General features: G+C 40.6%; 1 long non-coding RNA gene across 1 annotated transcript in view; it reads left to right on the forward strand.

Annotated features, from left to right (window-relative positions):
* The window catches only part of LOC113594637 (uncharacterized), a 337,503-nt gene that overhangs the window by 178,545 nt on the left and 138,246 nt on the right, over nt 1-20,712 (forward strand). The window contains exons 3-4 of the long non-coding RNA XR_008297018.1: nt 52-246; nt 783-1,041. This is a non-coding gene — a long non-coding RNA (uncharacterized LOC113594637). The remainder of the gene's footprint in view (nt 1-51; nt 247-782; nt 1,042-20,712) is intronic.

The following is a 20,712-nucleotide window of genomic DNA, read 5'->3' on the forward strand; positions in this document are numbered from 1 at the left end:
AGTGAATGTCTTCCTAAGAGCCCTCAATTGGACCAATTTTCTTTTTTACAGTTCTTCCATTTTGGGATACATCTTCCATTTCCAGAAGAATAGAACCCCACAGCTAGACCTTGAAAAGAAGAAATATAACACAGCATTGGTTATCAGATGTCATTGTGCCATCAAAACAAACTGAAGAACTCATAAAAGTACAGATTCCTGGGTGCCACCCTCAGAGAATCTTGTTCAATGAACCTGGAATGGAGAGTAGATGCTTTTTTTGCCACAAGCACTCAGGTGATATGAAGCAAGTGGTCTGTGAAGGACATCTAGAAGTTAGCACATGGTCTCCTGAGGATCCTGGTAAAGTGTAGGCATGCATTCATCATATCTGGGGAGGGAGGCTGACATCCCTCATTTCTAACAAACTTCCAGAAGTCAGTTGCTGATGGTCCATGAACCACACTCTATGTAGCAAAGACATAACAGTCACTGAAGTGACAGTTGAGTTAGGGCTCTGGAGTCAGACAGTCACACTTTGAATGTAACTTGACCACTTCCACTTTACAGCCTCTCCAAGTCTCCAAATCCTTGTGTCTCCAATGAAAATAGGTGCAGGGATTAAATGTGACAATAATATGCATAAAATATTCGTTATATTGCTTGACATGCCATTAGTTCTCCATGAATGTATGCCAGCCCATTATGTTGTTATTAGTAATAAATCCTGCTAATTCATTGCAAATTAGGCAGAGATGTTTGTTTTATAATCTGTCATTTTTCTCCACTCATTTCATTTCTAGGAGTGAGACCATGTTTCCATTCTTATTGTACAACACATCTGGAAAATAAGAAAAATGAGCCAGTCTCCTACCAGATACCCAGCACATAACACATTCTTAATAAGATGTCAATTAATGAACATCAAAACATCTGGATGAGGGGATAATTTGTTTCATCTTGCTCCAGATATTGGCTATTATGTTTGCAGAGCTGGCACACCCAGTGCTGGGTCAATGTGATTCAAAACTGAGAGGACCCCCAGTGAAAATTTCCGTCCAGGTAAGCTGTTTGACATCTTAGGAAACAGCAGCCTATATATTGGCTGAATTTCTTGGACTTTAGCTTCTTGCTATATGTATTTCTGGTGATATAGAAGCCTGTCGTTCTGTCCTGAGCTTGTGTAGAACATCTTTAAGGTTGATTGATTGGTTGATTTGAAAAAGCAAAGGTACTGAGGGCAGGGTGATGTTTACTCGATAGGCAAATATTACAGCATAACAGGTAAGCTCTCAGGCTTTGCCTTCACACTAATGTAGGTTCAAACCTTGGCTCTGCCATTTTACACCTGTGTGACTTGGGTTCACTTGCATAATCTGAGTCCTATTTCATCAGAGTGCCACTGCTAGGACTTTCCTTACCAGTTGTCAGTGACCTTAATATCATGTGCCCTGTTCTAAGGGAAGCCAGAGTCAGGTACTGGTCCCTGTAAGTGAACTGTGATGGTCTGAGTCATCATTCCATGTTTGGGAATATGTTTGGCTCACCATACAAATTCACATTTATTTATTTTGCTTTTTATTTTTATTTATTTTATTTTTTTATTTTTATGTTTTTAATTTATTTATTATGTAATTTACATCCAAGTTAGCATATGGTGCAATAATGATTTCAGGAGTAGATTCCTTAGTGCCCCGTACCATTTAGACCATATCCCCTCCCACAACCCCTCCAGCAACCCTCTGTTTGTTCTCTGTATTTGAGAGTCTTTTATCTTTTCTCCCCTTCCCTGTTTTTATATTATTTTTGCTTTCCTTCCCTTATGTTCATCTGTTTTGTCTATTAAGATCCTCATGTGAGTGAAGCCATATGATATTTGTCTTTCTCTGACTAATTTTGCTTAGCATAATACCCTCCAGTTCCATCCAGGTAGTTGCAAATGGCAAGATTTCATTCTTCATGATTGTTGAGTAATACTCCATTGAATATATATACCACATCTTCTTTATCCATTCATCCACCAATGGACATTTGGGCTCTTTCCATACTTTGGCTATTGTCGATAGTGCTGCTATAAACATTAGGGTGTATAAGCCCCTTTGAAACAGCACACCTGTATCCCTTGGGTAAATACCTAGTAGTGCAATTGCTGGTCGTAGGGCAGCTCTATTTTTAATTTTTTGAGGAACCTCTATACTGTTTCCCAGAGTGGCTGCACCAGTTTGCATTCTCACAAGCAGTGCAAAAGAGATTCTTTCTCTGCATCCTCACCAACATCTGTTGTTGCCTGAGTTGTTAATGTTAGCTATTCTGACAGGTGTGAGGTGGTATCTCATTGTGGTTTTGATTTGTATTTCCCTGATGGTGAGTGATGTTGAGCATTTTTTCATGTGTTGGTTGGCCATCTGGATGTCTTGTTTGGAGAAGTGTCTATTCATGTCTTTTGCCCATTTCTTTACAGGATTATTTGTTTTTTGGGTGTTGACTTTGATAAGTTCTTTATAGATTTCAGATACTAACCCTTTATCTGATATGTCGTTTGCAAATATCTTCTCCCATTCTGTTGGTTGCCTTTTAGTTTTGCTGATTATTTCCTTTGCTGTGCAGAAGCTTTTTATTTTGATGAGGTCTCAATAGTTCATTTTTGCTTTTGTTTCCCTTGCCTCTGGAGATGTGTTTAGTAAGAAGTTGCTGTGGCCAGGATCAAAGAGGTTTTTGCCTGCTTTGTCCCCAAGGATTTTGATGGCTTCCTGACTTACATTTAGGTCTTTCATCCATTTTGAGTTTATTTTTGTGTATGGTGTAAGAAAGTGATCCACGTTCATTCTTCTGCATGTCGCTGTCCAGTTTTCCCAGCACCATTTGCTGAAGAGACTGTCTTTATTCCATTGGATATTCTTTCCTGCTTTGTCAAAGATTAGTTGCCCATACATTTGTGGGTCTATTTCTGCGTTCTCTATTCTGTTCCATTGATCTGGGTGTCTGTTTTTGTGCAGTATCATACTACTTGATGATTACAGCTTTTTAATATGTCTTGAAGTCTGGGAGTGTGATGCCTCCTGTTTTGGTTTTCTTTTTCAAGATTGCTTTGGCTATTCGGGGTCTTTTCTGGGTCCATACAAATTTTAGGATTGTTTGTTCTAGCTCTGTGAAGAATTCTGGTGTTATTTTGATAAGTATTGCATTGAATATGTAGATGGCTTTGTGTAGTATCGACATTTTAACAATGTTTGTTCTTTTAAAAATTTTTTTAAAAATATTTATTCTTGACAGAGAGAAAGAGAACGAGTGGGGGAGGGGCAGAGAGAGAGGGAGACCCAGAATTTGAAGCAGGCTCCAGGCTCTGAGCTGTCAGCACAGAGCCCAACGTGGAGCCTGAACTCACGGACTGCGAGATCATGACCTGAGCTGAAGTCAGGCGCTCAACTGACTGAGCCACCCAGGAGCCCCAACAATGTTTGTTCTTCTAATCTAGGAGCCTGGAATTGAATATTTTTCCATTTTTATATGTGCCTTTTTCACTTTCTTTCATAAGCTTTCTCTAGTGTTCAGTGTATAGATTTTTCACCTCTTTGGTTATGTTTATTCCTAGGTATTTTATGTTTTTTTGGTGCAGTTGTAAATGGGATAGATTCCTTGATTTCTCTTTCTGTTACTTCATTATTGGTGTATAGAAATGCAACCGATTTTTTGTGCATTGATTTTATATCTTGCGACTTTGCTGAATTCATGAATCAGTTTTAGCAGTTTTTTGGTGGAATCTTTTGGGTTTTCCATATAGAGTATCATGTCATCTGCAAAGAGTAAAAGTTTCACCTACTCCTGGCTGATTTGGATGACTTTTATTCCTTTGTGTTTTCTGATTGCTGAGGCTAAGACTTCCAGTACTATGTTGAATAACAGTGGTGAGAGTAGATATCCTGTTGTTTTCCTGACCTTAGGGGGAAACCTCTCAGTTTTTCCCCAATGAGGATGATATTAGTGGTGGGTCTTTCATACATGGCTTTTATGATCTTGAGACATGATCCTTCTATCCCTACTTTCTTGAGGACTTTTCTCAAGAAACATACAAAGGATGTTGTATGTTGTCACATGCTTTCTCTGCATCTATTAAGAGGCTCATGTGGTTCTTGTCCTTTATTTTATTGATGTGATGTATCACATTGATTGTTTTGTGGATATTGAACCAGCCCTGCACCCCAGGTATAAATCCCACTTGGTTATGGTGAATAATTCTTTTAATGTATTGTTGGATCTGGTTGGCAAGTATCTTGTTGAGGATTTTTGCATCCATGTTCATCAGGGAAATTGGTCTATACTTCTCCTTTTTAGTGAGGTCTGTGTCTGGTTTTGGAATCAAGGTAATGCTGGCTTTGTGGAAAGAGTTTGGAAGTTTTCTTTCCATTTCTATTTTTTGGAACAGCTTCAAAAGAATAGGTGTTAACTCTTCCTTAAATGTTTGGTAGAATTCCCCTGGAAAGCCATCCAGCCCTGGACTCTTGTCTTTTGGGAGATTGTTGATTACTAATTCAATTTCTTTCCTGGGTTTGGATCTGTTCAAATTTTCTATTTTTTGCTGCTTCAGTTTTGGTAGTTTATATGTTTCTAGGAATTTGTCCTTTTCTTCCAGATTTCCCATTTTATTGGCATATAATTGCTCATAATATTCTCTTATTATTGTTTTTATTTCTGCTGTGTTGATTGTGATCTCTCCTCTTTCATTCTTGATTTTATTTATTTGGATCATTTCCTTTTTCATTTTGATGATACTGGCTAGAGGTTTCTCAATTTCGTTAATTCTTTCAAAGAGCCAGCTCCTGGTTTCATTGATCTGTTCTACTGTTTTGTTTTTTTTTTTTGGTTTCAGTATCATTGATTTCTGCTCTAATCTTTATTATTTCCTATATCCTGATGGTTTTCAGTTTTCTTTGCTGTTCTTTTTCCAGTTCTTTAAGGTGTAAGGTTAGGTTGTGCATCTGAGACCTTTCTTCCTTTTTTTGGAAGGGCTGGATTGCTATATACTTTCTTCCTATGACCACCTTTGCTGTGTCCCAGAGGTTTTGGGCTGTGGTGTTATCATTTTCAATGGCTTCCATGTACTTTTTAATTTCCTCTTTAACTTCTTGCTTAGCCCATTAGTTCTTTAGTAGGATGGTTTTTAGTCTCCAAGTATTTATCTTTCCAAATTTTTCTTGTGATTGATTTCAAGTTTCATAGCATTGTGGTGTGAAAATAAACACAGTATGATCTTGATCTTTTTGTGCTTATTGAGGACTGATTTGTGTCCCTCTATATGATCTACTCTGGAGAATGTTCCATGTGCACTGGAGAAGAATGTGTATTCTGCCGCTTTAGGATGAAATATTCTGGATATATCTGTTAAGCCCATTCAGTCCATTCAAAGCCATTGTTTCCTTGTTGATTTTCTGTTTAGATGGTCTGTCCATTGCTCTAAATGGGGGTGTTGAAGTCCCCTGGTATTATGGTATTATTATCGATAAGTTTATGTATGTTTGTGATTAATTGATTTATATATTTGGGTTCTTTCACATTTGGTGCATAAATGTTTACAATTGTTAGGTCTTATTTGTGGATAGACCCCTTAATTATGATATAATGCCCTTCTTCATCTCTTGTTACAGTTTTTATTTTAAAGTCTAGATTTTCTGATATAAGTATGGCTGTTCCAGGTTTCTTTTGGTGACCATTAGCATGATGGTTCTCCATCCTTTTGTTTTCAATCTGAATGTATCTTTAGGTATAAAATGGGTCTCTTGTAAACAGCATATAGATGAATCTTGTTTTCTTACCCATTATGTTACCCTATGTCTTTTGATTGGAGCATTTAGACCTTTGACGTTTAGAGTGAGTACTGAAAGATAGGGATTTATTGCTCTTATGATGCCTGTAGAGGTGGAGTTTCTGGTAGTGTTCTCTGGTCCTTTCTAGTCTTTGTTGACTTTGGTCTTTTTGTTTTTGTTTCTTTTTCTTTTCTTTCCTTTTTCTTTTTCATCTTCTCTCCCCTCAGAGAGTCCCCCTTAAAATTTCTTGCAGGGCTTGTTTAATGATCATGAACTCCTTTAATTTTTGTTTGTCTGGGAAACTTTTTATCTCTCCTTCTATTTTGAATGACAGCCTTGCTGGAGAAAGAACTCTTGGCTGCATATTTTTCTGATTCAGCACACTGAATATATCCCGCCACTCCTTCCTGGCCTGCCAAGTTTCTGTGGATAGGTCTGCTACAAACCTTATCTGTCCTCCCTTGTAGGTTAGGGACTTTTTTTCCTTTGTTGCTTTCATGATTCTTTCCTTGCCTAGGTATTTTGTGAATTTGACTATGATATGCCTTGTTGATGGTCAGTTTTTGTTGAATCTAATGGGAATCCTCTGTGCCTTCTGGATTTTGATGTCCGTGTCTTTCCCCAGGTTAGGAAAGTTTTCCACTATGATTTGCTAACATAAATTATCTACCCCTTTTTATCTCTCTTCATCTTCTGGGACCCCTACGATTCTGATGTTATTACTTTTTAATGAGTCACTGATTTCTCTAATTTTTTTTTTGTGCTCTTTTGCCTTAGTTTCCCTTTTTTTTCTGCTTCATTGTTCTCCATAAGTTTGTCCTCTGTATTGCTGATTTGCGTCTCTGCCTCATCCATACTTGCTGCCATGTCAAGATTGCAGCTCAGTTATACCATCTTTTATTTCATCCTGACTGGTTTTTACTTCTTTTATCTCTGCAGGAAGGGATTCTAATCTATTTTTCGACCTCAGCTAGTATTCTTATTATCATGATTCTACATTCTGGTGCAGACATTATTGCTTATATCTGTGTTGATTAAGTCCCTGGCTGTCATTTCTTCCTGTTCTTTTTTTTGGGGTGAATTCCTTTGTTTTGTCATTTTGAAGGAAGTAGGGTAAAAAACTTAAAATTAAAAACAACACAAAGAAATCAAATAAAGGTTGTTAGATTATAGGTATGTCTTGGTCTGGTTGTTGAAAGAAGCTTGATAGATTAGGGAAAAAAGGGAAAGATAAGAAAAAGAAAAAAGTGAAAAAAGAAATCGTTTGAAACTTTGAAAAAATGAATACAATAAAATAGAATAAAATGAAATAATGGAAGTAAAATAGAATTTAAAAAAAATTACACAAAAGTAAAAAGAATAGTAGAAAAAAATTAAAGAATAATGTTTTAATAAAAAGAAAATTATTTTAATATTAAAAATATCTGAATAAAAATATTTTATTTTTATTTTTTTAAAGAAATTTTATTTTATTTTATTTTATTTTTTTAATATATGAAATTTATTGTCAAATTGGTTTCCATACAACACCCAGTGCTCATCCCAAAAGGTGCCCTCCTCAATACCCATCACCCACCCTCCCCTCCCTCCCACCCCCCATCAACCCTCAGTATGTTCTCAGTTTTTAACAGTCTCTTATGCTTTGGCTCTCTCCCACTCTAACCTCTTTTTTTTTTCCTTCCCCTCCCCCATGGGTTCCTGTTAAGTTTCTCAGGATCCACATAAGAGTGAAACCATATGGTATCTGTCTTTCTCTGTATGGCTTATTTCACTTAGCATCACACTCTCCAGTTCCATCCACGTTGCTACAAAAGGACATATTTCATTTTTTCTCATTGCCACGTAGTATTCCATTGTGTATATAAACCACAATTTCTTTATCCATTCATCAGTTGATGGACATTTAGGCTCTTTCCATAATTTGGCTATTGTTGAGAGTGCTGCTATAAACATTGGGATACAAGTGCCCCTGTGCATCAGTACTCCTGTATCCCTTGGGTCAATTCCTAGCAGTGCTATTGCTGGGTCATAGGGTAGGTCTATTTTTAATTTTCTGAGGAACGTCCACACTGCTTTCCAGAGCGGCTGCACCAATTTGCATTCCGACCAACAGTGCAAGAGGGTTCCCGTTTCTCCATATCCTCTCCAGCATCTATCGTCTCCTGATTTGTTCATTTTGGCCACTCTGACTGGCGTGAGGTGATATCTGAGTGTGGTTTTGATTTGTATTTCCCTGATAAGGAGCGACGTTGAACATCTTTTCATGTGCCTGTTGGCCATCCGGATGTCTTCTTTAGAGAAGTGTCTATTCATGTTTTCTGCCCATTTCTTCACTGGGTTATTTGTTTTTCGGGTGTGGAGTTTGGTGAGCTCTTTATAGATTTTGGATACTAGCCCTTTGTCCGATATGTCATTTGCAAATATCTTTTCCCATTCCGTTGGTTGCCTTTTAGTTTTGTTGGTTGTTTCCTTTGCTGTGCGGAAGCTTTTTATCTTCATAAGGTCCCAGTAATTCACTTTTGCTTTTAATTCCCTTGCCTTTGGGGATGTGTCAAGTAAGAAATTGCTATGGCTGAGGACAGAGAGGTCTTTTCCTGCTTTCTCCTCTAAGGTTTTGATGGTTTCCTGTCTCACATTCAGGTCCTTTATCCATTTTGAGTTTATTTTTGTGAATGGTGTGAGAAAGTGGTCTAGTTTCAACCTTCTGCATGTTGCTGTCCAGTTCTCCCAGCACCATTTGTTAAAGAGACTGCCTTTTTTTCCATTGGATGTTCTTTCCTGCTTTGTCAAAGATTAGTTGGCCATACGTTTGTGGGTCTAGTTCTGGGGTTTCTATTCTATTCCATTGGTCTATGTGTCTGTTTTTGTGCCAATACCATGCTGTCTTGATGATGACAGCTTTGTAGTAGAGGCTAAAGTCTGGGATTGTGATGCCTCCTGCTTTGGTCTTCTTCTTCAAAATTCCTTTGGCTATTCAGGGCCTTTTGTGGTTCCATATGAATTTTAGGATTGCTTGTTCTAGTTTCGAGAAGAATGCTCATGCAATTTTGATTGGGATTGCATTGAATGTGTAGATAGCTTTGGGTAGTATTGACATTTTGACAATATTTATTCTTCCAATCCATGAGCAGGGAATGTCTTTCCATTTCTTTATATCTTCTTCAATTACCTTCATAAGCTTTCTATAGTTTTCAACATACAGATCTTTGACATCTTTGGTTAGATTTATTCCTAGGTATTTTATGCTTCTTGGTGCAATTGTGAATGGGATCAGTTTCTTTATTTGTCTTTCTGTTGCTTCATTGTTAGTGTATAAGAATGCAACTGATTTCTGTACATTGATTTTGTATCCTGCAACTTTGCTGAATTCATGTATCAGTTCTAGCAGACTTTTGGTGGAGTCTATCGGATTTTCCATGTATAATATCATGTCATCTGCAAAAAGCAAAAGCTTGACTTCATCTTTGCCAATTTTGATGCCTTTGATTTCCTTTTGTTGTCTGATTGCTGATGCTAGAACTTCCAGCACTATGTTAAACAACAGCGGTGAGAGTGGGCATCCCTGTCGTGTCCCTGATCTCAGGGAAAAAGCTCTCAGTTTTTCCCCATTGAGGATGATGTTAGCTGTGGGCTTTTCATAAATGGCTTTTATGATCTTTAAGTATGTTCCTTCTATCCTGACTTTCTCAAGGGTTTTTATTAAGAAAGGGTGCTGGATTTTGTCAAAGGCCTTTTCTGCATCGATTAACAGGATCATATGGTTCTTCTCTTTTTTTTTGTTAATGTGATGTATCACGTTGATTGATTTGCGAATGTTGAACCAGCCCTGCATCCCAGGAATGAATCCCACTTGATCATGGTGAATAATTCTTTTTATATGCCGTTGAATTCGATTTGCTAGTATCTTATTGAGAATTTTTGCATCCATATTCATCAGGGATATTGGCCTGTAGTTCTCTTTTTTTACTGGGTCTCTGTCTGGTTTAGGAATCAAAGTAATACTGGCTTCATAGAATGAGTCTGGAAGTTTTCCTTCCCCTTCTATTTCTTGGAATAGCTTGAGAAGGATAGGTATTATCTCTGCTTTAAACGTCTGGTAGAACTCCCCTGGGAAGCCATCTGGTCCTGGACTCTTATTTGTTGGGAGATTTTTGATAACCGATTCAATTTCTTCGCTGGTTATGGGTCTGTTCAAGCTTTCTATTTCCTCCTGATTGAGTTTTGGAAGCGTGTGGGTGTTTAGGAATTTGTCCATTTCTTCCAGGTTGTCCAATTTGTTGGCATATAATTTTTCATAGTATTCCCTGATAATTGTTTGTATCTCTGAGGGATTGGTTGTAATAATTCCATTTTCATTCATGATTTTATCTATTTGGGTCATCTCCCTTTTCTTTTTGAGAAGCCTGGCTAGAGGTTTGTCAATTTTGTTTATTTTTTCAAAAAACCAACTCTTGGTTTCATTGATCTGCTCTACAGTTTTTTTAGATTCTATATTGTTTATTTCTGCTCTGATCTTTATTATTTCTCTTCTTCTGCTGGGTTTAGGCTGCCTTTGCTGTTCTGCTTCTATTTCCTTTAGGTGTGCTGTTAGATTTTGTATTTGGGATTTTTCTTGTTTCTTGAGATAGGCCTGGATTGCAATGTATTTTCCTCTCAGGACTGCCTTCGCTGCGTCCCAAAGCATTTGGATTGTTGTATTTTCATTTTCGTTTGTTTCCATATATTTTTAAATTTCTTCTCTAATTGCCTGGTTGACCCACTCATTCGTTAGTAGGGTGTTCTTTAACCTCCATGCTTTTGGAGGTTTTCCAGGCTTTTTCCTGTGGTTGATTTCAAGCTTCATAGCATTGTGGTCTGAAAGTATGCATGGTATAATTTCAATTCTTGTAAACTTATGAAGGGCTGTTTTGTGACCCAGTATATGATCTATCTTGGAGAATATTCCATGTGCACTTGAGAAGAAAGTATATTCTGTTGCTTTGGGATGCAGAGTTCTAAATATATCTGGCAAGTCCATCTGATGCAATGTATCATTCAGGGCCCTTGTTTCTTTATTGACCGTGTGTCTAGATGATCTATCCATATCTGTAAGTGGGGTGTTAAAGTCCCCTGCAATTACCACATTCTTATCAATAAGGTTGCTTATGTTTGTGAGTAATTGTTTTATATATTTGGGGGCTCCAGTATTCGGTGCATAGACATTTAAAATTGTTAGCTCTTCCTGATGGATAGACCCTGTAATTATTATATAATGCCCTTCTTCATCTCTTGTTACAGCCTTTAATTTAAAGTCTAGTTTGTCGGATATAAGTATGGCTACTCCAGCTTTCTTTTGGCTTCCAATAGCATGGTAAATAGTTCTCCATCCCCTCACTCTCAATCTAAAGGTGTCCTCAGGTCTAAAATGAGTCGCTTGTAGACAGCAAATAGATGGGTCTTGTTTTTTTATCCATTCTGATACCCTATGTCTTTTGGTTGGCACATTTAATCCATTTACATTCAGTGTTATTATAGAAAGATACGGGTTTAGAGTCATTGTGATGTCTGTATGTTTTATGCTTGTAGTGATGTCTCTGGTACTTTGTCTCACAGGATCCCCCTTAGGATCTCTTGTAGGGCTGGTTTAGTGGTGACGAATTCCTTCAGTTTTTGTTTGTTTGAGAAGACCTTTATCTCTCCTTCTGTTCTAAATGACAGACTTGCTGGATAAAGGATTCTCGGCTGCATATTTTTTCTGTTTAGCACACTGAAGATCTCGTGCCAATTCTTTCTGGCCTGCCAAGTTTCAAAAGAGAGATCAGTCACGAGTCTTATAGGTCCCCCTTTATATGTGAGGGCACGTTTATCCTTGCTGCTTTCAGAATTTTCTCTTTCTCCTTGTATTTTGCCAGTTTCACTATGATATGTTGTGCAGAAGATCGATTCAAGTTATGTCTGAAGGGAGTTCTCTGTGCCTCTTGGATTTCAATGCCTTTTTCCTTCCCCAGTTCAGGGAAGTTCTCAGCTATAATTTCTTCAAGTACCCCTTCAGCACCTTTCCCTCTCTCTTCCTCCTCTGGGATACCAATTATGCATATATTATTTCTTTTTTGTGTATCACTTAGTTCTCTAATTTTCCCCTCATACTCCTGGATTTTTTTTATCTTTCTCTCAGCTTCCTCTTTTTCCATAACTTTATCTTCTAGTTCACCTATTCTCTCCTCTGCCTCTTCAATCCGAGCTGTCGTCGTTTCCATTTTGTTTTGCATTTCGTTTAAAGCGCTTTTCAGCTCCTCGTGACTGTTCCTTAGTCCCTTGATCTCTGTAGCAAGAGATTCTCTGCTGTCCTCTATACTGTTTTCAAGCCCAGCGATTAATTTTATGACTATTATTCTAAATTCACTTTCTGTTATATTATTTAAATCCTTTTTGATCAGTTCATTAGCTGTTGTTATTTCCTGGAGATTCTTCTGAGGGGAATTCTTCGGCTTGGTCATTTTGGATAGTCCGTGGAGTGGTGAGGACCTGCAGGGCACTTCCCCTGTGCTGTGGTGTATAACTGGAGTTGGTGGGAGGGGCCGCAGTCCGACCTGATGTCTGCCCCCAGCCCACCGCTGGGGCCACAGTCAGACTGGTGTGTGCCTTCTCTTCCCCTCTCCTAGGGGCGGGATTCACTGTGGGGTGGTGTGGCCCGTCTGGGCTACTTGCACACTGCCAGGCTTGTGATGCTGGGGATCTGGCGTATTAGCTGGGGTGGGTAGGCAAGGTGCATGGGGGCAGGAGGGGCAGGCTTAGCTGGCTTCTCCTTAGGTGATCCACTTCAGGAGGGGCCCTGTGGCAGCGGGAGGGAGTCAGATCCGCTGCCGTAGGTTTGGCTCCACAGAAGCACAGAGTTGGGTGTTTGCGGGGAGCGAGCAAGTTCCCTGGCAGGAACTGGTTCCCTTTGGGATTTTGGCTGGGGGATGGGCGAGGGAGATGGCGCTGGCGAGCGCCTTTGATCCCTACCAAACTGAGCTCTGTCGTCCGGGGGCTCAGCAGCTCTCCCTCCCTTTGTCCTCCAGCCTTCCCGCTTTCCAAGCAGAGCTGTTAACTTATGACCTCACATACGCTAAGTCGCGCTTCCTGTGGGAACACAGTCTGTCAGGCCCCTCCGCTTTTGCCAGCCAGACTCGGGGGCTCTGCTTGGCCAGTGAGCCGCCCCTCCACCCTGGCTCCCTCCTGCCAGTCCATGGAGCGCGCACCGCCTCGCCGTCCTTCCTACCCTCTTCCGTGGGCCTCCTGTCTGCGCTTGGCTCCGGAGACTCCGTTCTGCTAATCCTCTGGCGATTTTCTGGGTTATTTAGGCAGGTGTGGGTCGAATCTAAGTGATCAGCAGGACGTGTGGTGAGCCCAGTGTCCTCCTACGCCACCATCTTCCCTCTCTCCTCGCCAAAATAATTTCTAAAAGAAAATACGAACTGAGCTTTGGAACATTTCAGGCCTGGCATGGAATGCAGTTTTTACACAAGTGTCTTGTGGTTCAGAAATCCGGTTTCACAGCTTATCTTCCGTTAGATGAAAGTGTTTATGGTGTGTCTGGAGCTGGAGTTAAGTTTCTGCAGGTGCCCAAGAGCTGGGGCCTCCTCTCTCCTCTCATTACTTTGCTGATGCCTAACTGCACTGACGCAGCGATGAGATACCATGGAGAGAGCTGAATAAAAATATTTTAAATAAAAAATAGATTTTTTCTCTTTCTGTATTCAAGAATAAGAAAAAGAAAAAAAAATGAATAAAAGGACCAGCGAACAGAATGAAGTACGATTGAAATTACATCTGGCTTCCTGTAGAAGTCAAGCTATGAAACGCTTTGTAGTTTGTAAACTAAGCAGGCTGAGAGACTTGTGTTTGTCTCTCAAGAGCGCTGTTGGCCCAGTTGGGCGGGGTTTAATGTAATGGCTCTGTTCTCCACTAGATGGCGCTGCTTAGCTTACTGGGGTAGATTGCTGTGGCATGTGTAGGCTTATGTGTGCGTTCGCAGGAGAGGTCGAAATGTCGTCACCCAGCTATCTGATTTCTAGTATCAGAACTCTGTGCACTCCCGGACAAGCAAAAGCACCCCTGTCCTTTGTCTCCAGCTTCTGTCCACTCCCCGCTTCTACAGTGTCTGTGACCAAGCTGTTAGGCTGCCAGGCGGCACCTCTGCCCTGAGTTTTATCTCAAATGGGGGTGTGTTTCCCAACCCCTCACTTCTGAGGGACTGCGGCTTTGACCTGCTTAGACCTCCTGGGGGAGGTCTCGCTGAGCAATGGCCAGGTGCCGGCTGCACCCAGGTACGTTCGTGGGACAGTGCTGGTGACAATGCCCAGAGACTGTGGCTGGGGACTGCTTGCCCAGAAAAAGTTCACGCGATCGTGTAGCAGCAGCAGCATTTCAGGGATTATGGAAAATCACAACACATATCTGGTGCCAGGCTTCACCCTTAATGGCCTTGTTCCAGCACCGGCGAATGTGGTTGTTCTCCAGGGTCCACTGAGAGCCTGTAGGAGGCCTCACAGCCTCTACCTGCTGTCCTCCCAGCAGGGGAACCGCCTCTCCCCTGTGGCCCGAGAACCCCCAGACTTCACTCTGCTCCTGGGGATTCGCCCTTCCCACTAGAGCACCGCCAGGTATTGAGCTGCGGAGTTTCAGACTATAGAGTCATAATGGAATTTAAACCCTCTCCTTTCTCCCTCTTTAGTTCAGTCCCTGCAGCTGTTTCCACTTTTACACTTTCTCTCCAGCTACGTTTGGGGGGGTTGTTTTTCCCATACACCACCCCGTCTCTGTCCTCTCTCCACAAGCAAAAACAGTTCCCTGCCCTCTGCCATTTCTCTCTCCAGTTCACCTCTCTGCGCCGCGTACCTGCTGAGTTCTGTGATTCAGGTTGTGCAGATTGTTGTGTTAATCCTCAAATCAGTTTTCTAGGTGTGCAGGATGGTTTAGTGTAGATCTGGCTGCATTTCAGGGATGAGAGATGCAAAAACAAGACTTCTATGCTGTTTGTCCACCTTGGCCTCCTCCCAAATTCACATTGAAAATTTAATTTTCACTGTAGACTGCCAGTGTTGAGTGAAAAGAATTTCTGATGGTTTGTATTTTCTTTTAAGACTAGAGAGCCCTGGGGGTGGTAACTTTTGGGAAGAAAGGGTGAAGGTTTGTAGATGATACAGGATACTGCAGCTCTCAAACGCAAGAAAAACTAAGGGCCTGTTCACGTATGCTGTTACATCTAACCCCTGGTATTATTCTGCCTCTGGTTTTCAGATGAGAAGCCTAGGCACTAGAATAGCAAAGATTTTCTCCAAGGTAATGAGTGGCACTGTGGGGATTTGAATGCATTTAATCTGATCCCAAAGGACATGCCTTGGAACAGTCCTTTTCCAGACCATACAGTTTCTTCTCACAGGATATTAATTTTTAAACTAATAAAAGAGAAGAGTCACTGACTCCAGTTAACTCCAGGAGCAGTCATTTATCTTTTTGCCTGCAGGGACTGAATGAGTTAGAAGTTACATGTGAAAAATGGTATTTGTGTTATAATGTATGTACATAATATTGGCATTACAATCAATGTCTAATTACAATTAATGTCTATTATCCTGATTATTTGCAAACACTCTCATCTACATGAAAAGCCTTTGTGATTCTAACAGTAAGAGCCAGTTTTCATGATTTATAAACCCCAAACGGTGTATCTGATGCACCAATCCAGAAGCAAAACCAAGTGTTTCAGCTTGTAAGGTATAGGGCCAGCAGAAATAGAAAACAGCAGCTACCTCCGAATCCCATACAAAACACACTTTGATTGATTAGTTGATTGATCCATTCATGCACATTCATTTTTTTCTTCCTTTTGACAGATCTCATTTTCTTTTTTTGCATCTTCCATTAATATTTTTAGCTTGAACGGGTGGATGATTAATCACGTCCTTCTAGACTCAGGAAACCTACATTTTTACAGCTCTGTGGCTTTTTTTTTCTCCTGTATAGCACATAGCTGGTCACACTGACTGCAAAGCTTGTGGGTGCTGTGGAATGGGATTATTTAGTGAATATTCATTGGAGTTTCTACATCGTGTTGGGGCCATCGTGTCGGAAATACAAGAATAAATAAGATGACGATGAAAATCATGATACATCTATTATGGACTCAGTTGTGTTCCACCTAAATTAATATGTTGAAGCCCTAACCCAAATGTGACTATATTTGGAGATGGTGCCCTTCAGGAGGTAATTAAGGTTAAGTGAAGTCATGTGGATAGGCTCTAATTGTATAGGACTGGTGTCCTTATAAGAAGAGGAGGAGCTACCAGAGAGTTCTCTTTGCACACCCAGAAGAAAGGCCATATGAAGACATGGTGAAAGGCAACATCTGCAAGACACGAAGATTGTTTTCACCAGAAACCCAACTGCTGACACCTTGATCTTGGATTCTCAGTCTCTAGAACTATGACAAAAAAATCTCTTGTTTAAGACACCCAGTCTGTGGCATTCTGTTGTGGTATTCCAAGCTGACTAGGATAGAAGTGAAACAGCTAAGTTATTTTGAGGGAACATTCTTGGTGAGCTATGGAGCTGGACCCTGGGGATCATAGAGACAAATAAGCCATCGTCCTTGCTTCTGGTGAATACACTAAATATCCAAGGAGGTGAGTACATGTTTGCAGTCATGCCCCAGAGTGCAGAACAAGTGCAGCTAGGTAGAGAAAAGAGTTGGGTGGAGTTCACATAGGTGAGTCTGGTGGAGGGTATAGTCGGAGCAAAAGAGGGCAAAGAACTCTCCCCAGTCCATTGTTCATTGTTCACTCTTGGCCTTGCTTGCCTGATCTTGTATTTTTAAACTCCCTCCTGGTTGTCTTAGTGAAGTCCTGCTTGAATAGAATCCCTTTGGAGGGGCACCTGGTTGGCTTAGTCAGTTGAGGATCCAATTTTGGCTCAGGTCATGATCTAGCAGTTTGTAAGTTCAAGCCCTGCTTCGGGCTGTCTGCGGTCAGCAGGTAGCCTGCTTGGGGTTCTCTTTTTCCCTCTTTCTCTGCATCTACCCTTCTCACACTCTCTCTAAAAAAATAAATTAAAAAAAACATTAAAAAGTATGATCCCTTTGAAGGACTTCATGATGGCAAGGAGTCTAAAAGTTAAATTGTAGCAATCTAGAGCATCTTCTTTGCATAAACTTTATCTAAAGTTTGAGGTTGCCTATTAGAGTTTTTCTAGCCTGAAATGTATGCCAGGAGAATAAAATTCACTCTTTCTTGCCTGAGCAAAAGGATGATTCTTCTGTTTTTCATGCTCAGCATGGACAATAGGGTGGAGTTTTGGTAGGCTGAAAACAAGATTTCCCTGTGGATGACTTCCTGTGTGATCCAAGCCTCCTGTGTCCTCTAGGTCTGTCTGTCTGAGTGCACAGGGATGCTGTGTAACATGTATCCAGGAACTGGGTCTTTGGAGTCAGGTCCTGATGAAGAGTCCTGCCTCATTCACTCTGCAGCTCTGTGACTCTGGGCAAGTTGTGACATCTCTTAGAGCCCCAGTGCACCCATTCAGAAAGGAAAAAAGTGGTACCCAGAATTAAGTCAGTGCTGCACTTCTGTAAAACACTGGGCATAAAGCCTGGCACATGATAGTGGCTTAATATATATTTTTATTGCTTTGCAATTTGGGAAGATTGGCAGAAATGTAATTGTTACTATTGTGCAACCATTGTGACCCAGGGTCTACGTTATGTCACTTTACCAATCAATTGAACTTGACATATCTATTTCACATCGTTTTTACAAAGATAAAATGCAGAAGTAGAAACTTATATCTGGATTATAGTAGGTACTCAATAAATGTCAGTTTTCAATTCCTTCTTCTCAGGAGTAGTTACCATTTACACCTTGCATGCCTGGGTTAACAGTTACTATTCTTGACTCCTGCTCACATCAATGCTTATTTATGACTCCATGTGTTAACCTCTCAAAATGGGTAGGAGGAGTCTGCATTATCTAAAGTCTTTTAAATGTGAAACCCATGAGTGGTATTTGGAGATTGAATTTTAACTATTATTAACATTCCAATTACTTCCAAGTCAAAGGTGATACTGCTGAAAGTGAAGTCAACACAGGTTTCTGGTTTAATTCCTTAGTTCAATGTAGAGACCTAAAATCTCCTGGTATCCTCTATTTAAATAATTTAGGTTAAGGGCTAGCAGGTGTCCAAGCTAAGGCACCTGCCCTCAAAGCATGAACAATCTATTTAGCAGTAGGCATGCAAAAAAATCTTAAATAAACTGAAATAGAAAGGTTGGGCTGCGTGGCTTAGTCATTCAATATTTGTAAATGGTGAATACCTACTGTGCGTCGTGAACTCCCATTCATCCTTCAGACATTAGCCCGGAAAATCAGTCTTCCTGGACGTCTTTCTGGAACAGCCTTCCCATATCCCCCTCACATGACATGTAGGCATTCTCATAGTATCTTGTACTTCATCTTAGTGATAGTCTGTGTTTACTTCTCGCCATTGCATCCTTAGTGCCAAACAGCTTGGTGCATAGTAGGTTTTTAATACAGACCTGTTAATTGACTGGCAGCATTTAATAGAACGGGGTGTGGCTTTATTGTAGGTGATGAACCTGATTCTTTGAAAGAAGGAAATAAAGCCTAGACTGATCAAGGTAAATTCTTGATCAGAATCAATAGTGTTGTCACTGCTTATGACTCTGTCATTTCCCATAGTTAATTCTTCAGGCCTGGGTGTAGCATACTGAGTAGTAAATTCTTCACCGTCTAGAAGGATTTGTATGAGAAAGCAAGCTTCTACCTCCCAGTTCCAAGAACTGACAAATCAGCAAAGCTCATCAAGTCCAGTAGGGGGAGCTCCCGCATTTAGTAGTTCTGTTGATCGCTGTTTAAAAACCTTGCTTAGAAAAACCGAAACCAAACCAAAACTAAAAACAACCTTGGTCAAGTTTTTCATTATACTTCTCTTTTTTCTCAGAATCACAGAGTCTCAGAAATAGGAGGGACCAAAGGTCTTTTAAGCCAGCCACTCTCAGAGTAAGATTGTCTAGAACCAGGATTTTTATCTTGATTCTTTATATCCCCTTTCCTCTCCTCTTTCAAAAGTCTTTATTGAGCATCTGTGTGCCAGACACTGAGGTAATAGAGCTGAAGAAGACAAGCATATATCTTCCCCCTTTTTCTACTACTCCCCAAGCTGGGAAGCTCCTTACTCCCTGAGGAGTCTCCTCTGTCTATGGGCAGCCGCAACTGTTCACATGTCCTTTGATTGAGTCAGAAATTATTCCCTGATATCTTCTTTTTTTGATTCCCATCCGAGTGTCAGCATTGTACCTTGTATGTAATAGGCATGGAACCATTTGGGCCTTTTGGCCTCTGTGTTCCCTGTAGATGTTAGAAAAAGTGATTGGGCCCCATTTCTTTAATTCTATCATTTAGTCCTGACTTTGGAATATGAACCTTTTAGTGAGTGAAGTGGCCAGGGAGTGGGCAGGTAATGTACCTTAATGCAGACAAAAATGTAAAAGTCAGTAAAATTAGACCTTAGCTCACCTTGTACCACCTCAGGGTCCTCTCTCCTCTTGGAAAATTTCTTTCTTTAGGGCCTGAGAGGTGTTGTGTTATGTTATTGGGGTTAAACACACCCAAACTCCATCTAATGCAGCCCTTAAATAGGAGGTTTTAGGGGCTAACTGGTGGACATATCCCTGGGAGAGTTGCAGTTGAAAAGTAAGCATAGGAGACAACCAGCCATACCCAGCTGGTTTAATGACTTCTATTAGGGAAAATGTCCTTCACTGGAAAGGAAAGAATCAAATTAGAATGGGGAATCCTCAACCAAACAGGTAAGCAGTTATCAAGAGTGCATCTGGATAAAGCTGGTCCATGGCTGCTACTCAGAAACAATTTGTCGAGTGAGTTGGAATGAAGGAAGGAACATATTCCAAATTTCCTAACCCACAACCAACATTTCTAGGTTCTCATACTATGGGTACACATATATTTGATAGTCTCTGAGGAGGTAGAGAGAATGAGACGCATGCCATAGATGAGATGAGTAAATAAGTAGTGATTAAAAAAAATCCCCAAACTCTTGACCAGTTGCCCTTGATTTCAACACAATAAGGCACACGTTAATTAATGGAAAAGATGTTGAGTATTATCAAATTCGGGAGGTGGCAAAGAGGCTTATGCCATTATGCTACTTTTCAGTAGTGCTTGTCTATTGAGAAGAATTTTGACATCTGGTAATTTTGGCTCATCAGAAAATGACTGATGAGTGATTCATGCCTTGGGACTGGGGGTGAAAAATGGTAACATGCATTTGCTGTCACCCAGGTAGTCCAGTAGCCTCTGCTTTTCTAGGAGGGAAGAGACTTAAAGTCATATAGCATGTTAATGGAAAGGAAGAGCCTGATAGATCCAAGTGTCTTGACTCCATTCAAGTGCTTGTTATCTATTATATTGCCCACTTTCCCTACTTAACTGCAAGTTAAAGATTCCTCTTACTTGGGGAGGCAGAAACAGTGGGAAGAGAATGTCTTCTGGGAGTTGGTAGAGTGATTGTGTGGAGTCAGCTTGTCCTACTTGAGTGGCCTGTGGGTCTGCCCCACACATACTGCTCTGACTACCTGGACCCTGGGGAAGACAGGGGTACCAGATAGCATAGGGTGGGGATGTGAGCTATGTAGAACTAAGCAGAAGTAGATCAGTGGATACTAGATGAAACTGCTCACAGATAAGGAAGGAATGAGTCATCCAGGTATTGATTTTGGGGGGATGGGTGCTGAAGTTGAGAGCAATCTTTAAAGCCTTGAGAAGACACCATTTTTGTTTGTTATCCGAGGCCATGTCTGCATAAAGGGCTTTGTAGAGACCACAGTAATTTAGAAAAAACACTGGGAGCCAGGCAGCCTGCCTGCCTGCCTGCCTGC

Source organism: Acinonyx jubatus, chromosome A2 (assembly GCF_027475565.1).
Source record: "Acinonyx jubatus isolate Ajub_Pintada_27869175 chromosome A2, VMU_Ajub_asm_v1.0, whole genome shotgun sequence".
NCBI classification, from domain to species: Eukaryota; Metazoa; Chordata; class Mammalia; order Carnivora; family Felidae; genus Acinonyx; species Acinonyx jubatus.